Source organism: Lolium rigidum, chromosome 5, assembly GCF_022539505.1.
Source record: "Lolium rigidum isolate FL_2022 chromosome 5, APGP_CSIRO_Lrig_0.1, whole genome shotgun sequence".
NCBI classification, from domain to species: domain Eukaryota; kingdom Viridiplantae; phylum Streptophyta; class Magnoliopsida; order Poales; family Poaceae; genus Lolium; species Lolium rigidum.
In genome coordinates this window covers 50647064-50673687 of record NC_061512.1, presented here as the reverse complement: position 1 = coordinate 50673687, position 26624 = coordinate 50647064, and positions in this window count along the sequence as shown.

The following is a 26624-nucleotide window of genomic DNA, read 5'->3' as shown; positions in this document are numbered from 1 at the left end:
ACTCATTTACTCATTATTTTTTGCCGGGCAGGGCTTGGAAACGGTTCATCAATACTGTTCCGGGTAAATGGAAACCGGAGCTTACATTTGAAGATTACCCTGTAAGTAGTACTATATATATAGCTATGTCTAGTGAAACTTTATATATGATATTTATTTTCAATACGATGCTTGATTATTAGTTTGATCGAACTATTTTTTCGTAAAGTGTATGAGGCGGGAACAAGGGAATAACTTATGTGGATACTACGTCTGCACCTTCATGCGTGACATGGCCTGTCCCAAGGGTGGGGATGCCCGTATACACCACACTCGTGTACGATAACAAAATTTCACAATTAATCTTAATTAGTACCATCTACTGTATTGAGTTCCATTCATATATTGATCTCCCTTTTTAAATATAGATGACACGCACAGCGGAACACTCTCCATAACGGAGGATCAAATAAAAGCAATTCAAGAGGAAATCGCGGGATTCTTTATTACGAGGCCCTTACCCCAGGTGGAGAGCACTATCGGCGGATCGTGACGGCGGAGGAAATTCGTCGAGGAGATGTTGTATTGTAAATATGCATGCATTACGTGTACTCGTTGACGATGTCGTGTACTGTTGACGATGTCTATATATATTCATGACGATTTTTTGTGGTTTCTTGAATGATATATATGCATTGCTTGAAACTCGCGCGCGCAGAAACGCCTGAGTACAGCCTAAACCCGTGCCGCGCGCGAGAAATAGCAATTCTCGCCGCGGCAGAGAGCCTAGGCCCGGTTCGTACCACGAACCGGGACCAAAGGCCTTCCACCGCGAGCTCCCGGCCGCACCACGTGTCGAGGCCTTTAGGCCCGGTTCAACTTTGAACCGGGACTAAAGGGTACCCCCTTTAGTCCCGCTCAATTGGTCCCGGTTTGGGAACCGGGACTGAAGGCCCAAATGGACCGGGCCTATTGCCCCTTTTTCTACTAGTGAATGCCTTGTCCCGATGCATAACATTTGAGATCTGACACATAAATTCAATTTTCATCCGACATCTTTTAGAGTACTTTTTTTAGGTAACGTGGGCTCGGCTTGGCCGATTGATTTCATCTTCTTTTACTCTACTTTTTTTAAGGTTTTTCTTTTTGAAAGAATCTACAGGTAACGTCTTCTTTTACTTTGCTTAATTAAAATTTAATACACGGATTTACCTTCCGGGTTGGCCCAGGCAAACGAATCGTCTGGCCCATGCTCGAGGGAAGAGAACAATCTCATGAAAACCTCGTCGCTCCTCCCTCCGCCGCCGCCTCCTTGTCCAACCCATATTATCGCTGTTTCCTTCACGCCCTGCTGCAACTTGTGGTGTTCATCCGAAGGCTGGAAGCTGCTCTTCCCTCATCAGGTTTGGAATTGGAGGCACGCGTAATTTGATTTAATTTGCTGCTTCAGGTATGGCCTTAATTTCTATTGAGAGCGAAACTGATATTTTGGTCCCAACAATCTCAATACTACTGTATTATAACTCCTTTCTCTTTTCTGTCAGGATATATTTGACTAGTGGTTAGGTTAATTCGGCTAGGACGATGAATCGTCAGTTTGTTAACCTGATAATGCACGACCAGCGCAGTACACTGTATTCCATGCGCCGCCTAGGCATCATTCCCCATCTTTTCCACGAATCACCACCGGTAGACTCACAAGCGAAGAAGAATGGATGTTTATCAACGATCTCAAGCTGCAATAGTCTGCCTAGGCCGGACATCAACTTCGCGCTGCCGCCCGTCCTAGCTGGCGTAACGCGCATGCATTTCTTCTCGCTGCTGAGAGGGCAGGGAGAGGGATGTGTCATGTTCACCGGCTCTTTCGGCCTGACCACCGTCTACGACGTTGCCATGAAGTCTGTCATCTCCATGCCCAAACCGAAATTCTCCAAGCCAAACGACTCCATCGCCCTGTCCATGCCCCATCGCGGCGATACCCTTGGCGTAGACCACTACCAGCTCTATGTCATGGCCAGAGCAGAGGGCAGCGGCTCCTTCGAAGTCTTCAACTACTGCAGGGCCGGGGCTCCAACTGTTAGGGTCAGACCGTGGTGGTCCTGGCATCCTCTGCCGTCCCCGCCGAGGGTTGAGCCGCACCTGTCTGGCATTGGCAGGACATGTCCTTCTGCAGCGGCGGTGGTCGACGAGACAACGATATGCATGTCGTCCATTGATGGCGGCACCTATACCTTCGACACGGCGAAGTGCCAGTGGAGGCAGGCTGGCAGCTGGGTGCTGCCCTTCCGTGGTGCGGCGGAGAATGTGCCCGAACTAGGCCTCTGGTTTGGCCTCGAGGCTACCACCGGCCGCAACCCACGCCACAGCCTGTGTGCTTTTGACCTCTCCTCGTCTTGGCCACCGGTGGTGCAGCATGCCTGGGATTATCTTGATGACGTCCTGCTAGACGACTTGTTGCCTCGGAAGCGGCACCTGGTGAACCTGGGATCGGGGAGGTTCTGCATCGCTACCACCTTCCAGAACCGCAAGGATGTCAAGCACACGGCCATCACATATGGCTTTTCTTCAGACGAAGAGCAGGTGGACATTGAGTACGGTGAGGTTACTCTGCTAACAGGCGTTGAAGTTGTGCGTCGCGGCAGTGGTGGACTTGAGATGATCAAGCATAAGTCTCAGCTCTATGACGTTCAAGGTATCACCATCCATTGCGTGCTCTGACTCAAACTACTGCATCGATCATGGTTATGCTATGCATGGTGCTAAATGTGAAGAGTTGCTCCCTCCTTTCTACTACCCCGGATATGAAGATTGAATAGTATGCGTCTCCCTAAAGTATATCTTCTTAGATTATTATGCTGACAACTATTGCTCTCTTAGCTTGTTTGAATGAAATCCATTTTTTTTCATGATATATTAGCACCAGCTAATATGCAGTGTGAGCTGTGTACAATGTACCACCCTCACACAGTTTTCATACCCGTAGGATGTTTAAGTAATTTCCGATATATTTCAATGATGTAAAAGTTGTATATTGTCCACGGACCACAGGCGTGTAATGGTGATTTTGCACTCTTTAGCTGCGCATGGTGTAATCATGGAAGTTGGTCACTCTGAGACTTGGCTTGGCCAATTCCCAGAGTTTATAAAAGACGCTGTTGGTAGGGATTCTTCCAGCATATTATCGTAATGGAATGCTATGGTATTCCTTTAAATTTTTTTGATTACCTTGACTTAACTCAATGTTTAGACTACCTGATGTAACCCAATGCTAGTCTACCTTCTGAACTTCAATAGTTTCTATCCCAATATTAAGTTGCCTGATATAGTTCTCTGTCAGACTATCAGCTTTCACGGTGTGTATTGTACTTGAGTTCAGGGTCACCAAAATAAATGAAATGCTTATGGTATGACCACAAAATGTACACACGTATGGGCCATGCAATAGGAATGGGGTGTTTACTGAAGATTGATTCATGTCCAAGCAGTAGAAACAAGATGCAGATGATGTCCAAAGAAGACGAGTCCAGGGCCAGATCTTTTCATTACCTGCCCTTGTTCCCCATATACGCCAGCTAGTTCCTTGTCGCTCATGATTTAATTTTGTTCAAAACTACCCTCCCAGTCACAACCTGAACTCACGTCTTTGCTGTGTCTAGAAAAAGGCACTTCTTTGCTGCGTTGTCTAGATCAAATGGAACTAAAACTAATACAGAACCACATGACTTAAAAATCAAATACCATATCTTTTAAAAAGAACATGATATGGTATTTATGGTCAACAACACATAGATATTTATTGAACTACAAATCAAAGAAAAAGAAAGTTGGGGAGCTATCTTGACTTATCTTTTTCATGCCTTTGATCAAGTAAATGTTCTTACCATGATCCTCATGATATCTCTTCAACTCAATTCTTAAACTCATGACAAGGACACCAACACAAGATCTATGATCAAACCTTTACCTATTCTATCCTTCTCTATCCAAAGCTATCTACATCAAACCCTAGAGAAGGAAGAGGTCCATACCTATCAGGGAAATAAGATCAACTCTTGAGCTAAAACCTTAGGTATAATCTATCTCACTTTGGAATGGTTAGGAAATCAAATATTTAATGGAATAAGACCATATTTATGAATTTAAGAACTGAAGACTTCCATAGCAGATTAAGCAAGAGCACAGCTAGGATTTAGGGGGTAAATAAGTTTACAAGTTGCTGATTTTAACACTTAAATGGTCAAGCATGATGGCATTGTTGAGCAAGAAAATAAGATCAACTAATAATTTCAAGTAGCAATAACTTATAATATCAAACCTTCACGAGTTCACATGATTTAACATATCTGAACCATTGCAAGGTCCGCTCACATGCTCTTGCTTCTTTGGAGCATTCACACAAACAGATAAACGGCAATTGATCAAATAGTAAAGGAAATGGAAGAAATCCTGACAATTTTTTTATAGATAAAAGACTCATAGCCTGACTTTAAATTAATAAAGCCCTCAACTGGCTAAGGATACAAGGTACTGATTACAAACGCTTGAACAAGCTTAAAAGAAAAACGCAACATGCAAAAGAGCTAAAGAGTCCAGCGAGTTAGTGTGACGACGTCTGTGAAGAAAGCCGTCTCCTTTGCCACCTGAACCATTTAGCTAACGCAGGGGAACCCCTCCCCCTCGCCCAGGCGAGGGCATCATCCTGCCGTTAGCAACCATGCCCAATGGCGGCGGAGCACCAGAAGAATGCATACCAAAGCCGAGCCACACCAACACCAAACTTAGCAACCCTCCATAGCATTGCCAATGTCACGAACACATCACAGCCCACCCAAGCCCCCACGTTCACCCGGGAAAAGAGGGGAGGGAGTGGCGGGGGAGAAGAGGGACCTCAAAGACGCCTTCAAGAAGGTAACGGTGAGTAAGCGCCGCCGCCATCGTGGTTGAAAGAACAACCAAGGGTTTCCCCCGGCCCTCGAAACCTGCTGCCAAGCAGTTCTCTTGCAAGAAGCAAAGAGGAACCACTACCGGTAACCGAAGGACAAGGTCTTCTAGATCCAGGTCTTCTAGATCCAGCCGAAGCCACCGGAGCAGCCACACGCCGCAACCACCTCTGCCTACCTCCGCACTACCCAAGAAGCCACGGAGAGCAGGAACAGTACCAGCAGCCGCCACCCGTCGGCAAGGTCGACGTCGTCCCGGCTTCCACACAGCACCACGCCTTCAACTTGAAGCGGACCGGGCGCCCGGCGCCTTCCGAGCCAGCTGAAGACTACAAGGGCAGAGCCACCCGCAGGCATCCCTCCCGCCGGGTGTGGATCCGAGCACCACACAAGCAGAGCAATGGGGAGGAGTGGAAGAGCCCTCTCGACCAACGCCCGAGAGGAACCAGCACCCTGCGCCGTCCACCGAGCCGCAACACCCCGCTCAAGAGCTTCCGGGCCAGATCCACCCAGGTCCACCGCCTGGAAGTCGCCGCGCCAGCTAGCAAGATCTGGGCCGTCTCATCACCCAAGCTTCCGGCGTGAGCGAGCAGGCCCAGCAGACGTAGCCGCCACGCCGCCACGCCCCACAACCAGCGTCGTGCCCTCGCTGACCGGGACAGCCCGCGCTGCCACCACCGCGTGAGGGGGAGAAGAAGCCCCGCCGGCGCCCTGGGGACGCCCTCTGGCGGCAGCGAGGGGAGAGGAAGAGGTGGGGAGGGGCTGGCGGCGGCCGCATCTAGGGTTCGCCCTGCCGCTCGCGAGAGCGGACCTGACGAATACGCGTCCGTTCACAAGATTCCATCACAGACCTGTAAACTCGCAGCAATTGAACATTGCCTCTTGTTCCAGTGCTAGTGCATCGGAGTATCCCGTAGTCGAAACTTGTTTGATTGTGAATCGTCGTCTGGCTCTCTTTTTTATGTGGCTGCTTTGTCTAAGAAGTCAATAGTGAGCTTGTGGAGTTTTTTTAACAGGAGAGGTCCGAAGGACCTAGAGCTTCATTATCAACGGTGGAGTTACAATTACACAAAGGGTCGTGAAGAAAAAGGAAATTACAAACGGACCCAAACTTTTTGCACTAAAGCCCTTTGATCGGCGCGAGAAAACGCGATCGAGGACAGCTCCAAAACCACCACCGATGAACTCGCCGGAGCCAATCTCCACGCCGCCGGGGACGAAACCACTTGGGGCATAGAGACGGGAGCTAACTCCGACGATGCTTTTGAGCCTCCGGCTAGATGATTGGAGGTTGAAGAAGACCCTACGGAGCCGACGAGCAAGCGCCGTCCCGAGGAAGGGAGGGGCCGCCCTACGGCCATGAGAGACGGCGAGAAAGTCGCCGGTTGAAATCCTCCAAAGGTGGAGGGGCCACCCTTCGGCCATCGGATACGGCGATGTCGGCGCCATAAGAATCCTCCGACGAGAAGCCGGCAAACTCCCCTGCTGCGGGCGCGGCTAGGGCAGTATCACGGACATCGCGCGCCTCCATCACTCCTCCGCCACCACCACGATGACGAGAGAGGCGGGAGCCACCACCGCATCGGGTGCCGCTAGATCCACCTGACCTCCACACCGTCGATGTCGAGAACGTAGCCCGGTAGAGCTTCTCCCCCTCGCCTCCACAGCCATCCAGGAGAAGCTCCACCGAACCGCTGTCCTCAGCGCAGCGCCCCTCCCCCTCGCCGCCACGGTCGGCCCGGAGGAGCTCCACGTCGAGGATCTCGAACACCTTGATGCGGTAGACAACCGAAACTTTATTGAAGGAGACAGTGGTCTCCTTCTCCGCCGCCAGCTCCGACCAGGAGGAGCGAAGCGACAAAGAGAGGAACCCTAGGAAGCTCCAGATCTGGCCGCCATAGATTCGAGCTCTCCTCCAACTATCGGGCATAGAGCCCAAAACTAAACTAACCCTAAACCTATCTACTCTGGCGCCATCTCCTCTCCATCTCCGGCCGGCTACTCCGGCGGAGAGGAGGAGGAGAGGCCCGGCGAGGAAGGAGAAAGGGGCAGAAACTGTAGAGGGTCGAGAGCGGTGGAGGGGGGAAATGATTGCTTTCTTGTGGAGTGTAAGGGTGCGATAAAGAAGAAACAAAGATGAACGATTCAAACGGTTTACATGGTTAAGGCGCTCAAACCGCAAGCTTCTTTACTACAGAACAGAACATTTATCCATTGCTTTAGAAATAGCGCATCGCCGAAATTGTCATGTTATTCAAGCGGAAGGATGTACATAACAAAAGATAATGCATGTCACACCCCCTACTCAACCAACAAATTTATTACGGAGTAGCAGATGTGAAGACACAACTGTTTCATATATTGTTCACTAGTTTTGAGCTTGAATTCTGGATAGCCACCCCGCTGACCCGATCAGACTGGTAGACTTTTGAGCTTGTCGAAGCTACAGAGATCCAACATCCAAGATCTCCACCATGCGAGCATTTTAGAATTTATCTTTAAAAAATCATATCATGAAATTATTCATTTCTATTAACATAGATGGAAAATGGTCTGTGCTGTGCACAAATCCAAAGAAGTTGGAACAGTTCGACAGAAGGTTGGGTGCGCTCGATTGGCCACAACTTTCCTTTGTTTATGCTTAGCACCACGAAGTACAAATTGGTGGGTACATACACAATGTACAAATTAAAAACCACAGCAGGATTTTAGATAAGCATCCATCTGCCTGAATAAATAATGGTAGAGTATTTAGATGATAAGTAATAGAGCTGGGCAGCTGGCAGTGGAAAAGTAATTATCTCTGTAGTTAATAGAGCTGGGCAGCATATGTATAAACACAATGAATTGTGCAGATCCAAGTAGTTAATAGATCTAACAGAGAATCAGAAGCCAGGTAAGGGAGACAGGCAAACAACCTACTCGGATAAATAGTGGGCTTCTCTGTTAGAACTATGTAGTAGGTAGGCAGGAGACCGTTTCGTCCTGTCGCTCCCGCGAGCGCAGGGCGAAACCCTAGCCTTCCCCAACTCCAGCTCCTCCCCCCCCCCCCCGCCCCTCCCTCGCCGCCGCCAGAGGGCGTCGCCGGGCAAAGCCCCGGGGCGGCGGCTGCGGGGCTTCTCTCTCCCCTGCGTGGGCTGTGGTGGCGCGGGCCGGCGCGGTCGGCGGGGGCGCCGTGCTTCTCGTCGGCGGTGGCGCGGTGGCCCGACCACGAGCGCGGTGAAGCGTTTCTCCAGCGGGGTGGCGGCGCAGCTTCCGGCGTACTGGCCGGCTAGCGCGGCCCTGCGACGGCCGCGCCGTGGCCATGGGTGGCGGCGGCGGGCCCGGGATCTGGGCCGGCGGGCCTAGGTGCGGGCCTCATCGGAGCTGCCTCGGGTGGGTGGCCTCGATGCGTCAGGTCGGCGAGCAGCGAGGGCGCTGGTTCGTCTCCCGATGTCTGCGGCGGGCATCGTGGTGGGTGCCTCGGTCCGGCGTCCTCGACTCCTCGGGTTGTGAGGCGGCGGCGGGCGGCGTCCGCGGCGTGGAGCTACGGTTCACGTCGGTTACGAGGTAGTAGGCTGCTGTCCTGGGCTCCTGCTCATCCTCCCCCACCTCCCGGATGAAAGTCCAAGATCTTGTTGATTGGGCGGCGGCGGCGCGCGCTGCTGCGCCGTGACCTTCTTGGAGGCGCCGCACGGGGAGGTTTCGGTAGGTTGGCGGAGCTGAAGGTTGCAGCTTTGGGCAATGTCGGTCCCTGAGCAGCTGCGGTGATCTCTAGCCCGTATGCGTGCGTCGACGACAGTCCGCCCCGTCCTCTGCAGGTGCTCGGCAGTGCGGCCGGTATGGTGTGATCCTTGTCAAGGTAGTCTCTCCAGGGTGGCGTCGGGTCCGGATCCCAACACCTCTGCGGCTCTCGGGTGAGCCTCTCTCATGTCCGATGGTTCGACGCCTTCGGAACCGGGCGAGAGGGCAGGGGCCCTCTTCGGCATGAGAACAGGTTGGTGCTTCGGTGCTCGGAGTTACGGCTGTTCTCCTCGGAATCAAGACTACAATTCTGCTCCGGCAGGTGCCTCGCCGTGCCTCCGGTCGGTGTCCTTGGTGTCGAACGGCGGCGGTCTGCACTCCTGCAAGCTTATCCTCGCTCGTAGTACTGGTGTTGTAATTCGATTACGTATGTACCCGTGTATCTGTCGTGCCGTGGTGTGCGTGTGTGGTGTGGTGTCCTGTTGTAACTCCTGGCCGGTTGATGACTTTGTTAATTCAAAGCTGGGCTTTCGAGCCTTCTGTTTAAAAAGAACTATGTAGTACAGAAAGAGTAGGAAGATAGTCCAAAATAATAATAAAATCAAATGATCTATATTGCTTATGGTTCAAACTATCTTGTGCATAGCTCACGGCAAAATTCTTTAATACAGCGTGGAACATTAATCCATTGCTTTGAAAACAAGTATGCATCAGCAAAATTATCAATCAGAACACAAAATATAATGTTTCCCACCTGTTTAACCAAGAAAGTTTACTAGCAGCAGAAGCGATTGCACAACCATTTCATATATTCTCCATTAGTTCTGACTGCTATTAGAAGGAGACAAGAAGCCAATGGCAAGTGTGATACATCTAGTAAAAAAAATAGGGCACACATTTGTATTAAGTTTTACGTGCAGAAGGCAACAATCGAATATAGAATACCAGGAAAATGTATTTCTTCTTTTTCCCTAAACAAAGAATACTGCGCCCCCCCCCCAAAAAAAAACACTGACTACCCAATTTGTTAATTTTGAGTGTCACTGTATTATTTCACATTAGAAGGTCCTACATAACTACTTATGATACAAGCACATGATACAATCTAAGGTCGGGATGATGATATAGACATCTAAAACACTGGCAAGGAAGAATACCCATATATACCTACTCCCTCCGTCCCATAGTATAAGATGTTATGAAAACCAATAATAAAATCTTATATTATTGGATGGAAGGAGTAGATTTTTACTTGTATCATGGTTCGCTGGAATTATTTGTTTGAAAATTGGCAAACGAGAGATTAAAAAAATAACATAATTTGCATTTTTTCGATAAAGGGAATATATTAATATCAAAAGTTACCAATTACACCCAGTCTCTGCAACAACGCCCCACCCTAATGGCAGTACGGATGCACATAGCCAAAAAAGAGAAAAGAAAACTAAAAAAATAAAAGTCCCGCTACAGCCTTCTAGACCTAGCAACAGTAATACAACCACCACCATGACAACACCTGAAGTATAGACTCTCCAAAAGCGACACCTCCAAGAAGGAAACAGTGCACCAGCGTCGTCGTCGCCCGACCAAAGATCTTAGGATTTCTCCCTGAAGATAGTCCCCACTCTCAAAACAATGCCTCCAGCAAAAACATTGCCAGACACAACCAGTTAAGGCCAGACCTTGGGTTTTCACCCTGAGAGGTAAGACTCCGAACTTCCCCTGTGCTGCCGCCCCCACATGCATACCACTGCCGCAAGCCCGGAACGCCAAACAGATCCCTCAGCATCACGTTGACTCGAACCTCCTTTAGTCAGTCCATCAATCCGGCCTTCATGATATTCCTTCTTCTGACTTCACCATGGACCAAAAAGTCACCAGATGCCAACATATAATATAGCTTCACGGCGCTCCCTCCGGAACCAAACGGTCGGAATAAAAACATGGGTGCGCGCGACCGAATACCACCCGATCCAGCAAACTGCAGGCAAAATATGCACTGTTCCATTCACCAGCGGAGCTTTCCGGAACTCATCTCTCCAACCAGATCAAAGGAAACTGACCTCCGGTAGATCTTCATCTTCGCTTGCGAGAAACCCGAGGACCGCCACAAAAAACAAAGCAAGACCAGCAACCCCCACGCCGCCAGTCCCTCCTGCCGGATCACCAGGGAAGAAGACGGCGGCGCGGATCATGCTTACCACCGCTGAACCGTCACCGGGGGCGGAGCCCGCCACCGCTCCACCGAATCCTCCATGGCTACCGACGGAGAGCATCGAGGCCCCGGCCAAGTAGCCGTGCCGCCCGGCTTCCTCCACCGGCGCTTCATCACCTCCCATGGAACGCCACCGTGGAAACCCTCTCCTTCCCCTCGTCGTTCGACGGAAGGGGCGCCTCCACCGCCGCCGTGGCCGAGGCCGGGGCCGAAGCCGGGGCCAAGGCCAAGGCCGGGGCCGGGGCCGGGGCCGGGGCCGGGGCCGAGGCCGGCAGCAGCGGCGGCTGAGGTGCGGCGATCCGGGGGCGGCTGCTCGGAGCGGTGCGGGTAGATCCTCCGCCGCTGCCCAGGAGGGGGGCGGGAGAGGAGGAGGTGGCGGCTAGGTTAGAGGGTAGTTCTGGTCACAAAAATGTGCATGCATACTGTTGGGAAAATAGAAGCATCCAGCAGGATGTGTGAAACAAGAATTTGAGAGTTTGCATCAAGAATGTTCATCTTTGGATAAGAAGTTGATCACCATGAATTTATAATCTGTAATGAACTATGGTTTGCGTACTTGAAATTGTGTACAAGATATATGCAGTTTGCAGTATGGCTCTCAGTTTCAGAGTTGAGCTTTGCAGCATCCAAAACAGCATACGATGAATCCACTCATAAACATAAGATGAGTAAATTCAGCAGGCAAGGTAAATCATGCAATTTAAATATCAATGTTCATTCAGCATCTAAAGGTATGATTGCTGCACCCCCATGGGGCTCTCACAGCGATCCTCGCTTCGTGGCCGTTGGATCACCCCATCAGCGTATCTGGTCCGTTCGTTGTTGCCTCTCCTCCCACTAGCTAAAGCCATGCAATGGCCATGTGCTACCCGCCTCGGCTGCAAGTGGGCCCCACCATCGTCCGGGCCCGCCTGTCGGTGACTGTGGGTGAGATTGCTCTTGGTCAGACGTGGTTAACCTCTCCTCCCACTAGATAAAGCCATGCAAGGGCCATGTGCTACCCGCCTCTGGCTGCAAGTGGGCCCCACCATCGTCCGGGCCCGCCTGTCGGTGACTGCGGGTGAGATTGCTCTTGGTCAGACATGATTAAAATAGGCAGCCCACGGTCCAAACCCTAGCCGCACTCCCCAATCCCCGCATGCCCCCGGTCCACGCTCTCCCCAATCCCGCAAGCGAGGGCGGCGCGACGGCGTCGACGTGACGCGAGGAGGGCGTCGGCGGCGCCGCGAGCTCCGGGCCGGCGGTGGAGAGGCGGAGCACGGGGCGGCCGAGCGGGGCCATGCTCTCCCTAATCCCGCGCGCGAGGGGCGGCGCGACGGTGGGATTCCCCTCGAAGCGCGCGTCAACGTGGCGCGGGGAGGGCGGCGCCGCAGACCTTCGGTCCGGCGGCGGAGAGGCGGAGCACGGGGCGGCCAAGCGGGGTCGCGGCGTCAAGTGCAGCAGCGCGACGGCCTTGTAGAGGAGCCCGACACGGAGGCGCCACGCCACGATCTGCCGAGGTACACCGCCGATTCGTGCCCAGATCTCGACTGGTTGTGCTGGACTGCTGGCCTCCTCCACCTTGGCCTGTCCTCCTCTGCCTCTTCTTTGAAGAGGGCCTGCAGGTTCCTCCTCCTCCTTCTCTCTCATGTCTATATTTCCTCTTCTCTTTTTCTCTCTCACAGGATCCCCATGTTCCTGCAGCCACCGAAGGTATCACGGATCTGCAAAGAAATCTTTTGTGCAGGTGAGCTTCTTTACATTTATTCTCTTCTTTCTTTTCCTCTCTTTTATTTGTATTTTCAGACATTGGTTTCCAAATTGTTCAGCAATGGATTGTTTGGTTGGAATTTTCAGGGGTTGTTTACCAGGGGTATCACGGATCTGCAAAGAAAGCTTTTGTGCATGTGAGCTTCTTTAGATTTATTCTCTTCTTCTTTTTTCCTCTCTTTTAATTTTATTTTCAGACATTGGTTTCCAAATGGGCCAGCAATGTATTGTTTGGTTGGCATTTTCAGGGGCTGTTTTGAGCTATGAGATGTGATTACTTCAACCCTTTGCACTCTTGTTTTATTGTAGTGTTGAGAACACCAGACGAGTGAGGATGCGAGATTGATGTGGCGAGGACGGATTGTTGCGGAGCGTCGGTGGTATGTCCATAGGTCTACACAAATGACCAACAAATACGAGACACTTCGTTTGAGGCAAATGGGCTACAATTCTTCAGCCAAGAATATATTAGGCATGCAGCAAATGGTTATTATTCCCACGATTTGGAATTATTACGTAAATGTAAATTGTATAATATGTCCTAGGCTTTCCATGGAGTATCTAATTGTGAGATTTGGTTCAGTGGTTTTGTCTCACTGGTCAGTTTAGTAGTGTCCAGGACTGAATTCTTGCTGCACACAACAATCTCTTTGTGCAATTTTTGTTGTCCGATCTATATACCCTACCCAATTAACTCAATTTAGTGTTCTCTGCGAGTTGCGGGAAATCTAAGATTGCTCTTTGGCGAGTCAACTCGTATGAGTATCATGAAGCACTCGAAGAGGTTTTTGTTTTCTGTTTGAGTGTTCTTTGATAAATTTACGAGATATATATTTCGAGTATAAATTTAGGATGATTTGAATGCAGATGTGAATGGTTTTTCTAGCTACAACTTCTACTCATGATGGTACAACTTTGCCATGTTTGTTTTGCAGGTTCTTGCCTGTGTTCAGCTCTGGCATTTTTGGTTGTTTATGTAAGGCTTCCTCCTAATTTTGGTGGTGTTATTTTCTTTTCCTTTCTAGAATATCTACTAAATTTTGGTTGCATCATATCAGGGTCAAATATCTGAAGTTCTATGTTCATGGTGGAAGACAACTCTAATCAGATACTAGACAAAATGAGATTCTTGAGTTACAGGTGTATATCATTTCTTAATATGGATTTTTGCAATATTTTTGTTCGGAAAGTTGATCCATTGCATTCTATATAGAGATTGTTGTACAATTTTATCATTCAGATTCTTCCAATACTAATTAGTTATTCCTATAAAATTCCATTGGTCATCTAAGAAAGAGATATAAACCTTATATTTTGTTTTTCAGTATTTTCCTGCTATGTTCATGATAGTTAAATCTGATCTGATCTATAATACCATCTCGTTAGATATTGAATTCTCTTGTTCTTGTGACTATATGTGGAGGTTTCCTTTTGTTTTTAGATTTTATACAAATGAAGCCAAATGAGATATGAGATATTTTCCAAGGGAGATATTGGAATGGTTTCGTCTTCGCTGCATGTCGGGCAATGAAATGAACTGTTCTATCTTTCTTAGTTTGTGTCTGAAATTTCTCAAAATAAAGTAGCAATGAAAATCCCATTCATGTATACATGTAATTTCTGGTTTCTGCAACCTATATCCAACTCCAATCTCCCCTGTAGTCTCATGTTCTCTTGACAGTAGTGTACCAGGGGGGATACTTTGCTCCAACAGCGACCAATCACAAGCAAGCAATGAGTGCGATCGAATCGGTAGAAATCAGCAACACCGCAAGTTCCAGGTAACACTACAAAAATATGCAGCCCTTTCGTGTACTGTTAACATGTGTCTAAAATTTTAACCATGTAGCAGCACTGTGCGAGTCATATAGGAACAATCAACAATTCAGAAAATACGTATGAATGAGCCTGAGTTTGTACACCAAAAAAGTATTCAGCCATACCATTAGCTGTAAATTTGATTACTTTGTTGTTTGCAGCGACAAAAGGGTATTCAGTTTTATTGAGCTATGCACGAAGTTGCTTATCACGATTTATCATGATGCTCTCATGGATTTAAACAGGAAATTTGTATTTTTTGCGAGTTCAAAGTGGTAGGCAAGATATATTATAGATTAAGATTTGATAGAATACTCTGTTGGGATCAAAAGCAGGAAGAATCAATCCTCAGATCCCCATAATATGATAATGACAAGAATTTGTTCATTCACAATGATATTTATAAGATACTATTACAAGATGAAGCTGAATGTGAAAATCATTTAAATATGTAGTTTCCAAGATTAAAACCGACAAGAAAAGTCACTTCTACCTTGCAATCATGAGCTCAGATATGATGCCTTTTGACTCGGTTATCTTTGCGCTTTTTTGCAGCTTTGTAATTTTATTTATAGCCTGAAGGTGTTACTTGCAAGTGTGGCTTGAGTAGCAAAGTGCGTTCTTCGGAGAGTAGAAGCATATCTATTGGTTAGTTTATATCAAATCCCATGGAAACCATGTTTATCTTTTTTCCATATTTTAAGAAGCGAGGTTGTGGTTAAAAGCTAGCTGCAAAAAATAGTGGCTTACAACTTCAGTTTGTATGGGGGAAGTATTATTTTTATAATATGGCTATCTTCCCTCAATTACGCAGGTCACTTACTATACTATTTTTTCGTTTTCTGATCATATTGATCGAGTCAAATTGCACAAGTACTTAAGGACTTAAGGTTATCATGCAAATCGGTTGTTGTCGGGTAAGCATTACATGTTCGTTTACATTATGCTCCAAATCGGTGGCGATTGTCTAAATTGAATCTACATATGGTTCCGAGGGCCATTAAAGCATGGCTTGGTTTCTTGCCTATATAAGACAATCATAAGTTGTACATGATCAGCTTTGTTGAATGGTGAGAGGTATACTGCTCTCTTTTCTTAGGATCGCAACAATATTGATGTTCTTTTTACAGTGTATATAACCTACTTATATGTGCGAACCGGATGCAAAAGTTTTTGGGATCTCATAGTCATTATCTTTCTAAAAATAGATTCTTTATTTTTCGAGGTAGGTTCTGACTTATGCGACAGCGGTTGGTGGCGCCCGGAGGGTTCCGGCGGTTGGTAGCACTGGCTGTCCGAAGTCGTGGAGGTTTGTTGTGCTGTATTTCAACCGGCTTGTCACAGAGTAGTGGGTAGATGGGTGGGATGATCCACATCTGTTGACATAGGCAGGACTGCGGTGACGGGGACTTTCAGCAACTGCAATTAATTTATTTATCCGTGGAATTGGGATAACAAGAAGGTAAAAGCATGAATAATGGTGAACAAATTGTTTGCATGGACTTTGCTTTGGGCCATGACCGCAAAATCTTTATTTCTGCTATTGATTGGCCCTTGATATTCTTTATATGCAGTGAGAATTGCTTGAATCGTGTTGATGGTCTTGAATATCATATCAGAGAAGAACTTAATAAAATAGCTTCTCGAACCATGGTTATTCGGCATCCTCTAAAGGTTTGACATTCTATTCCTGCTGCAATCCACTCTATGCATTCAGTCTTTAGAAGTTCCCAATAAACTAATGGTGCTTCCCTTTGAGGATGGAAAAGTCATAGACCTTGATGGAAAAAAGTGGCCTGATGATCCTGGCAATGATGCTTCATCCTACTACAAGGTGCCTCCCTGGTTCAGTATATGGTTAGCATAATATGTTTTGTTGTTATGGAACGACCTGCTTAAAATTCACTCAGAATAATGCAAAAAGATTCACAGTAGCAGGAATATTTGGGTTCACTATACCTTTGATGCTTTATTCATTTTACCTTATGTCTGTGCTTCATAATTTGTTACGCGCTACCTATCTACAGGTTCCTTTCTCAAGAAATTTTTCCATTGAGAAAAGTGTTTTTTTTGCCTTAAGAACTCAAAAGATTACTATGGCCTAGCTTATGGTAAATCTGCCCTGCTAAGGTAATTGTTAAGTATTATTGTTCATGTGTTGAGAACATTGATTTGAATTTACTTACCATTGATGGTTTGTGTCTATTTAATTACTATTGGCTATATCATGGTAAATCAGCATAGTTACAACGTGGTACTTGTATATTTAATTACTAGGTGGCATGCATTACCGAGTCTAAAGGAGATTGTAAAGGGCGCATATGTTCTACCATCAATCGCTACCGCAGTCCTAGGTGACTATTTCCAGTTTGAGTGGCTTGGTAATCTAGACCTTTTTATTTGTTGGCATTCCTCCCTGTACCTCTCGATGCAACTGACTGTCTTGCTTCAATGTAATTCCAGGCCACTTTGGACACGGACTCGACCCCCGCGAAGCTTGTGTTCAACATGACTGTTGTGGAAGAGCACTAGCGGTCACCATCGGCAGGAGGAGCAAGGGCCGTCACTGCCTCTCTCTCTCTCTCTCTCTCTCTCTCTCTCTCTCTCTCTCTCTCTCTCTCTCTCTCTCTGATCGCGTCCTTCCCTCCTTAGTAGGGGCGGACGTCCGCTATCACCGAGAGAAATGAGGAGACAAAGCCGTTCAATATCTACGCCTCCCAGGTGCCTTTGAGCGGTCGCCCGCGCAGAAAGGACGCACAACCATGGGGCACTTGAGGGAGCCTGGTTTGTCGGGTAGGTCGATCCCAACAGCACCTCCTCCGCATATCTCCCCTTGCCGCCGGAGGAACTGACGCAACCATGACCACGGCTCCCCCGCTTCATCTTTGCTGCTAGATTGTGGGAGTGCCTTTTCCTTGATCCATGATTTGGTGCGATTTATTTTCTGTACTTTTTTTTTGCTTGCCACTGAAGGAAATTCTGGGGAACATAGTGTTCTTTCAGCTTATTACACTTTCTAAGCTACCGTAAGATTAATTGTTAGTTGATGCCGGTTATGATTGAATCACAATGGCAATCTAATATTGTCCTGATTATATTTCTATTGTAATGTGGATGTTGTAGTACATTTCAACCCCTGATGTGTGTTGATCATGCCTTCTACTTTTTGTACTCTGAAGGAGATATCACTAGGTGTTGTGGAATTGGATTTTTTCCGTTTAGCTTTGAATATTTCTCTAACCATGGGCTAGAGAACTCATTATTTAGATTATATGTGCATCACTCTCACTGATTTTTCCTTTTTAATCTTTTGAGCGGGGTTTTTTTCTTGAAGATGCCATGATTCTTCAGTATGGGCAATCATTGGGTGGTCTCGTGCTGAATAATATCATTGAAATGGTATGCTTTCAAATTTGTTTTCAGCCTTTATCGTAGTTATCCATGCTCTATTGAAGTTTTCATTTTGTTGTTGTAATTCAAACAGAAAGACAATGTTCCTCATTCATTGTATGTTCACATTCATAAGTACTTACTATATTGCCGTGGGAGATGACAGATTTCTTCATGCCTTATAGAGTTGTGATTTATACCAACAATTGTTTGACCCCTATGAACAAATAAATGAACCAAGAATGTAGTTGTTGTGATTTATACCACTTTGATGCAGCCAAGATTCCAGGGAAGAATGGACTATACATTCACTCTTGATTAACTAAATATTGATTCTTTTACTTTCTATACTCTGTGAAGGAAAACATATATTTTTATGTGTCCATGACAATGAGGTGTTGGAAGCTCTAAGTTTGCGTGCACCACCATTGAGTTTCTCCTGGTTTTCCTTGTGTAGTATTTGGCAGGGAGTACATGCCGAACATGCTCCTGTATATGTTTTATCTATAAAATGTGAAACAATCCCTTTCTTTACCTAATGTAGGCAGATGCAATAATATTATTGTCAAGATGCTCCAAAAAAATTACTATTAGTTGCTGTAGCATGTTCTGCTAATTTCCCTATCATGTATAATCGGTTTTTCCATTTTTCTTACATGTATCGTTATATCATCCTGTTGATTTGTTTTCCAAATCTAAGTTTTCCAAATCCAATAAAGCGTATTTTCATTTATCCGTAGATTGGTACGAATTTCACGGGATCGTGCGCCAAGGCGCACATCTAAATCTAGTTATTCATGATAGAGGACATGGCAGTACCGCTGTGTAGAAGCTTGAGTAGGGAAAAATGCTGCTGTAGCTTCCTTTCTCCACCACCTCATCAAACTGCATAGACTTGAGATGGAGCATGTAGACGTAGATGTCGGCGTGAATGAAAATCACATCAGCGTCTTCAGCAAAGCCAATTGCCTCCAGGGGAGGAAATGTATGACGCTTACGTCTATCCACCAAATCTGGCGGAAGAAACTTTTCCAGATCAATGGACCTGCGAAGCATCCATTGTAGCGTGCCGTCGGCGATGCTAGCCACCCTTGAGAACAGATGGAGACTGAGATCATCTTTGACCCCTGCAAAGCCAATGCCTCCATCCTCTGCCGCCATGAGGAGGATCCCCCCTTCGTAGCTGGCGAACAGGTCCGCCGGAACCTCTATCACATCCAAGCTATGCTTATCCAGATCAAATTCTAGGATGCAACCGCCACTGAGCTTCCAGTAGAGCGTGTTTTCGACCAGAGCCGTCGGGTACGTCTCGATGTCTTCTTCCGTGGCGACAGAGGCGGCGTCGCCCCAGACGCCGGTCTCAGAGGAGTAGACGCAGACAGAGGCGAGGTTGTCGTGGGTGAGCGCGAAGGCCACGAGGAACGGGCACGAACAGCAGCCGATGCGGTCGTCGCTGTCGTTGCCGGTCGCGCGAAGAACCGCGGCGTTGAAGAATCGGCCAGCGTTGTCGTGGAAGGTCGTGGGCGGCCACGGCAGGAACCGCTTCTCGCCGGACATGATGTCCCAGACCATGAGCTTCGAAGAGCCTAGCAGGAGGGCGCGGCCGTGGCGGCAGTCTAAGTGCCACCAGGCGTCGGTGGTCGTCGTGGAGAGGACCGAGAAGGCGGCGGAGGTGGGCACGAAGAGGGGAGGCCCCGCCTGGCTGTTGAGGAAGCCGAGCACGGGCGGCGCCCCGTGGAACGCGCGGAAGCGGCGGAGGAAGCGGGCGTCGTGGACGAGGGAGCGCCAGTGCTTGGAGACGAGGCTGGCGCGGAGGAGGTAGATTGGCTCCGGCGGGAGGCGCAGGAGGATCTCCAGGAGGAGGTCGTCAGGAGGAAGCGGGAGGGGCTGAGGCGGAGCTGCGCTGTGGCCGGAGAGAACGTCCATTGGGACGATTGGGAGGAGCCGTTCGCCGCCGCCGCGGCTGGAGAGGACATCCATGGACGATGGACCATGGGGATTATTGGGAGGAGCCGAGGTTTTAGACCGGATCCTTTTCTCTTTCTCCCCTGTCCTTTTTGGAAAATTATTTAGCTCCGTATCTTACGGTCTTCATACATTGCTTGGAAGGAAAATGCGAACGGTATGGGTTTTCTGGTCAAACGGTGTCAAAAGTATATCAGACGAGCAAAAAACAAACTCCACGACGCCGGTGACCATGAAACGAGACATTTCATCGAGAAAAACTGTAGATTTTATGTTCTAAAATCGAACCAACTCAATTTGAGGTGACCGTGTCTATGCTCAAAGCGCGACACGCGGTCACACCTAGTAAGCCTCACCTATACCACCCACCTTATTTTGGTTTTCCTTCTCCCTCTTTATCATTCATTTCTTTTTCTTCTGACGCCAGTATCATAGCCTCTCTGCTCGTCACCACCAACACCCACGTTAGAAGGCGTTGGCAACACCGCGCTAACCACCAATAAGCCACGGTGGAGAACACAACGTCTCGTATGGAGTGAGCCAGCAACAAGAAATTGACTTATGGGTGCAGGGGTAGGCTCGCCTGCGATGGATAAGAAGATGGTGTTCGGGGAGTCTTAGAGAGGATGCACCGGGCGACATAGGACAAGATTTGAGGGGACGGTGTACGTGGCGAGACGGCCACAGTGGCACTTCCACACTTGGGTCCGGATAGCGGTGGATGTGAGCGCTGATCAGATCTGGAGGAGCGTTGACGGGGGTGCTAACTACTCCATGCTATTTGACGGTGGCAACAACGTCCTCCTTCCCCGCCCATGTGTTCCGCATAAGAAAAGGGGCTACTAGACTCTCAGAATTTCGATGGTGCCCATGATTCCCATACACTATGCACCCTTATCAAATGTAGTTTGTGAAACTTTATCCGCTTATTCAACATCATGGTCGCCCATTTTACACTTTTATTTCATCAATTTTCTTCATTAGAGGCTCGCACCATTTCTTTACCCTTCTATCATTATAATTGTCCTAAATTAAGAGAAAACCTACATATGATAAAATTTAATAATGTTTATATTATAGAATATGAAGCTCGTATATTCATCAAGAAAATATGGCATGTACGTCAAATAATAAGTTCATATATATCTTAAAGAATCTCCATATATTTATTAGAAAAGGATAAATGAGAAAATATTGAAATGTGACAAGAAAATATATATTGCCTCCGTTCTACATTTGTCGCGGACTTTTAGACAACTAATAAGAAAAAGCATGGATTACATTAAATTAAAAAATTAAAAAAATTAAAACATGTTAAAACAAAAAAAGTAAATAAAATTATATTTCCTCTGATCCTAAATACTTGTTCCAGATTTAGGTAAACTATTCACTAAAATATGTCTAGGTTTATTGAACATCTGGCAGGTATTTTGTGTCGGCCCAACCGACGGACAGCACGTAGGACGAGTACGTTTTGTCCGAAACGCGACATAACGAGCCTGAAAGAGGATTTTCTATACTTAGAGTATCTCTAATATGAATTCGCGATCTGACCCGTAAACTCGGTTAGGGGGCCTGAGAAACGCGAGGCTCGCCCCATATTAAAATGAGCCACGGAGGAGAGTTTGGTTTTTAAACCCTACTCCCCTCCGCCGGGGCCGCCGCTCCGCAGCCTTCCTACACCTCCTCGGACGAGAAATCGTCGCACCGCCAGCGCCGCTTCGCTCCACCGTGAACTCCCCATGGCTAGCCGCGAAAGCTCCGTGAGGCGAGGTAGTGGATTGGGCGATGGAGACTCGCCGCCGAGGCCCCATGGTTTCCGCACGGAGGCGGAGCGGCACAAATGGAATCGGCCAGAGGGAGTGCAAGTGCAGCGCTCGCTGGTGGAAGAACTGGGGGCTCACGCTCGAGGGTGAGCCCTCGCCGCCATTTGCATACCGCGCGATCACCCTTCCACCGGGAGGAGGCCGACGTCGTCCACCAAGTCCGCGAGTAGGAGGCGAAGCGTCGGGAGGCACGCGTCCGCCGCGTCAAGCTCAAGATCGTCGAGCTCAACTCGGAGTAGGAGCTTGACGCATCCGCCGCCTCGCCTTCCTCTGCCACCACCTCCGCCGCCGCGTGTAGAGGCCCCGGGGCAAAATTTTGGTCAAATTTAGGTCACGTGGCGGTGGATTTTAGTTAATTTTGGTTTGTAGTTCAAATTATGTGTTCATTGATGAATCCTCCCGCGAGAATTTAATTTTGGTGTTCAATCGGAGCAACAACTATCATCTAAATATGTGTTCATCGATGAATCCTCCCGCGAGAATTTAATTTTTTTTATCAGTTCCTATTTTATGGTTTCTATTCTACGCGAGTGGCAAAATCAACCGAACAAATATTTTCAGGATACTAAATTAGAGTTTTTCGGTTACTACTAGAGATGCTCCTACTGCCTCTTGGCAAGGCCCATCACTAAGAAATGCTCGTGTAGCTGCTGCAAGTCAATGACAGGAGAGAAAAACCGCTGCTGCACGAGTGGGGAAAGGAGTTCCAAAGTTGAAAAGATTATGAAAAATAAATTATCAGCGAAACAAATTCACGGCGTGGCACCCCAGCCTATGGCGCCGCACAACGGGGTGCCACACATATTCTGGAACAACACATATAGCATATCTTGTCAAAGAAATGGCACACATGTTTAATTGAGATACATTCATGAAAAATAGATTTCTGAAGACGACTAAAAGAACAATACGCCTGTCACACACAACGGAGAATGATATGATCTAGCTAAATACAGTTAACAAAATCAAATGAGTTACGTTTTTCTCCATCCGTAAATAAGGGATGCTACCATAGGAAGAACAAGTGCTACCACGAGTGTTACCACCTGAAGAAGAAGCTCGCTCCTCTATCGAGATCGTCGCTGGAACGCCACCTGAAGAATGGTTGTTTCTGATATTAACTTCAGCCCACCTACTGAACAAGGTCACAATTTAGAGGAATAAGAAGAAGCAAACAATGCAGAACAACAACTGTACGATCTTAATTTCCACTTCACTTCATCTACTCCCAGAAATCAAGAATAATTCAGTCCGCTGGCATGCTTGGATGCCATCTAGATATGTTGACTGTTGGAGTAAATGACAATATAACTTCATACTATAACACTACTCCAACAACTACAAAGAGGAATAATAATACTCGTACATCAAGTACTCCTACAACAAGAATTTGTGCTTGCTCACTAAACAATTACCTCACTTTCAGCTACTCAATCATGAATCATCATAGCTCAGAGGAGAACAGCACAGCAAGCATGAAGCATGATACTACACGACCAGTAGAAAACTTGCAATTTACCTACATTACAGTACACTTCTGCAGAAAAATGCCCCTAAAATTAAGGAGTATATAAAAAGTACAACACAACCAACTTTACTTTCAGATATTTAGGCGAAGATAAAAATACCCCTAGATAATAAGGAGTATGCAAGGAGTATATAAGAAGTATAATATGATCTAACATGATCTTATAAAGCTTGAAGGACTAATGTAGTGGCCCGCAAAAAAGGACTAACGCAGTGAAGCTCTTAAATCAACAGTTATCTCCATCAGTATAGAACCACTGAAAAAAGCCGCATAGGAAGCGGACCAAAGAGAACTTGTATAATGTATTTACTTGCTTCCTGACATATCATACTCAAATCTTGTCAGTAGGAAAAAACACCAACGGGTGTTCAATTCAAACATAGATGTAGATAGACAGTAAAATGCAGATAAAAGGTACGTGCCAATGTTTTGAAGTGCAGCATGATAAACATGCAATTTTCAGTACTCTGTCAAAGTACTCAGAACAAACAACATGAACAATTTTGAAGTAGATCATAGTAGATTAATGCAGTTGAGTCATGCGGTGACGGTAAATATACCCGTGTACTAAGCATGCCCCGAGAAATAACCAGCAATATAAATTACTCCAGAGGAGATACTACTGTATTCTAAATAGACAAACAAAAAATGATGTAGATAGGATGCATGCAATAGGCACTGAAACTCATGTATCGATTGGGACGGCGTGTACCACTCCTAACATGGACACACATGATCATACTGCATCAACATTTGTTGTGTACACATAGTAGATAATCTTGCAAGTTAATAGCTGGTACATGAATAAGCACTTACAATGCTTAAGACTGCCTTGCATAAAGATATGTGTTGGATATATCCTAAATAAAGAAGAAGAGAACTCCACTCTTCAGAACTCCACACTTTTGCCTGAACTACTTCCAAGCTGAACTACTTCAGAACTCCACTCTTTTGCCTGAAACAATGTGTTAGATTTAGTCCCTAATTCCATGGAATATGTTCAAATGATGTTCAGCTTCATCTTTCGCATGTTGGCCACAATAAATGTAATAATGCATACATATCGGTAATCAACTTACTGGTGTGGGCTTCTCTGGCAATCAGAAGAACATGTATAGAAGATAGATAACCTCAGTCAGTGACACCAGATGCAGATACAACCAGAGACTCGAGTTAAAAAAAAAACAAAATTGTAGCCGTGTTTCCATGGGTATGTATCTATCAAAATAATTAAAAGATTATGACATGTTACATACAAACAAATGAGATGTGACAAAGAGTTCATTAACTGAATAAGAAGGCTCACTTTTAAGATAGCAGACCCTCTCATTCGACAATAAGAGAAGCTTCATGGGCTTATAGAGACTTCTACAAGCCTCCCGCATCCTCCTCCTGAAACCCTAGACTCCTCCCGCCGCCGCCGCCGGCGGCGCCGCCGGGCAAAGGCCGTGGGGCGTGGCGGCGGCGGCGGGCTTCCTGATGGCGTGTAAGACACACGTCCGTTGGGAACCCCAAGAGGAAGGTGTGATGCGCACAGCAGCAAGTTTTCCCTCAGTAAGAAACCAAGGTTATCGAACCAGTAGGAGTCAAGGAACATGTGAAGGTTGTTGGTGGCGGAGTGTAGTGCAGCGCAACACCAGGATTCCTGCGCCAACGTGGAACCTACACAACACAATCAAAGTATTTTGCCCCAACGTAACAGTGAGGTTGTCAATCTCACCGGCTTGCTGTAAACAAAGGATTAGATGTATAGTGTGGATGATGATATTTGTTTGCGAAGAACAGTAAAGAACAAGTATTGCAGTAGATTGTATTTCAGATGTAAAGAATGAACCGGGGTCCACAGTTCACTAGTGGTGTCTCTCCGATAAGAAATAGCATGTTGGATGAACAAATTACAGTTGGGCAATTGACAAATAAAGAAGGCATAACAATGCACATACATATATCATGATGAGTACTATGAGATTTAATCAGGGCATTACGACAAAGTACATAGACCGCTATCCAGACATGCATCTATGCCTAAAAAGTCCACCTTCGAGGTTATCATCCGAACCCCTTCCAGTATTAAGTTGCAAACAACAGACAATTGCATTAAGTATGGTGCGTAATGTAATCAACACAAATATCCTTAGACAAAGCATCGATGTTTTATCCCTGGTGGCAACAGCACATCCACAACCTTAGGGGTTGTTGTCACTCCCCCAGATTCAATGGAGACATGAACCCACTATCGAGCATAAATACCCCCTCTTGGAGTTACAAGTATCAACTTGGCCAGAGCCACTACTAGCAACGGAGAGCATGCAAGAACATAAACAACATATATGATAGATTGATAATCAACTTGACATAGTATTCAATATTCATCGGATCCCAACAAACACAACATGTAGCATTACAAATAGATGATCTTGATCATGATAGGCAGCTCACAAGATCTAACATGATAGCACAATAAGGAGAAGACTACCATCTAGCTACTGCTATGGACCCATAGTCCAGGGGTGAACTACTCACACGTCGATCCGGAGGTGATCATGGCGATGAAGAGCCCTCCGGGAGATGATTCCCCTCTCCGGCAGGGTGCCGGAGGCGATCTCCTGAATCCCCCGAGATGGGATTGGCGGCGGCGTCTCTGGAAGGTTTTCTGTATCGTGGCTCTCGGTACTGGGGGTTTCGCGACGAAGGCTTTAAGTAGGCGGAAGGCTAGGTTTAGGGGAGACACGAGGGCCCCACACAACAGGGCGACGCGGCCCCACCCTTGGCCGCGCGGCCCTGGCGTGGCGGCGCCTCGTCGCCCCACTTCGTTTCCCTTTCGATCTTTTGGAAGCTTCGTGGAAAAATAAGACCCTGGGCGTTGATTTCGTCCAATTCCGAGAATATTTCCTTTGTAGGATTTCTGAAACCAAAAACAGCGAGAAAACGAGCAATCTGGCTCTTCGGCATCTCGTCAATAGGTTAGTGCCGGAAAATGCATAATAATGACATATAATGTGTATAAAACATGTGAGTATCATCATAAAAGTAGCATGGAACATAAGAAATTATAGATACGTCACTAGTAGGAAAAGCTTCATCAGTGGCGCACGAGAATATGATTCTGTGGCGCACGGGCGGTGCGCCACAGAAACTTCGCCACAAAAATAGGGTTTCGGTGGCGCACCGTAGCATGCACCATAGAATTAAGGTGTTCTGTGGCGCATACGGTCCAGCTGCGCCACAGAAATAGGTGCGCCACTGAATTCTATTTTGGTGCGCCACAGAAGATTTTGTGCTCCCTGGTGTATTATACATGTTTTATACAGGTTTTGTACACAGTATAGAGGTATAATATAGACAGATAGACAGATATAATATGGACACATATAACATAGCAACATTATACATCATCATCACAGTACTTAGAGCCCGATCGATCGGGAGTGGTGTTTTGGAACATGGGAGCATATGCTCCCTATATTTTGAATTGCATCTTGCACACATTT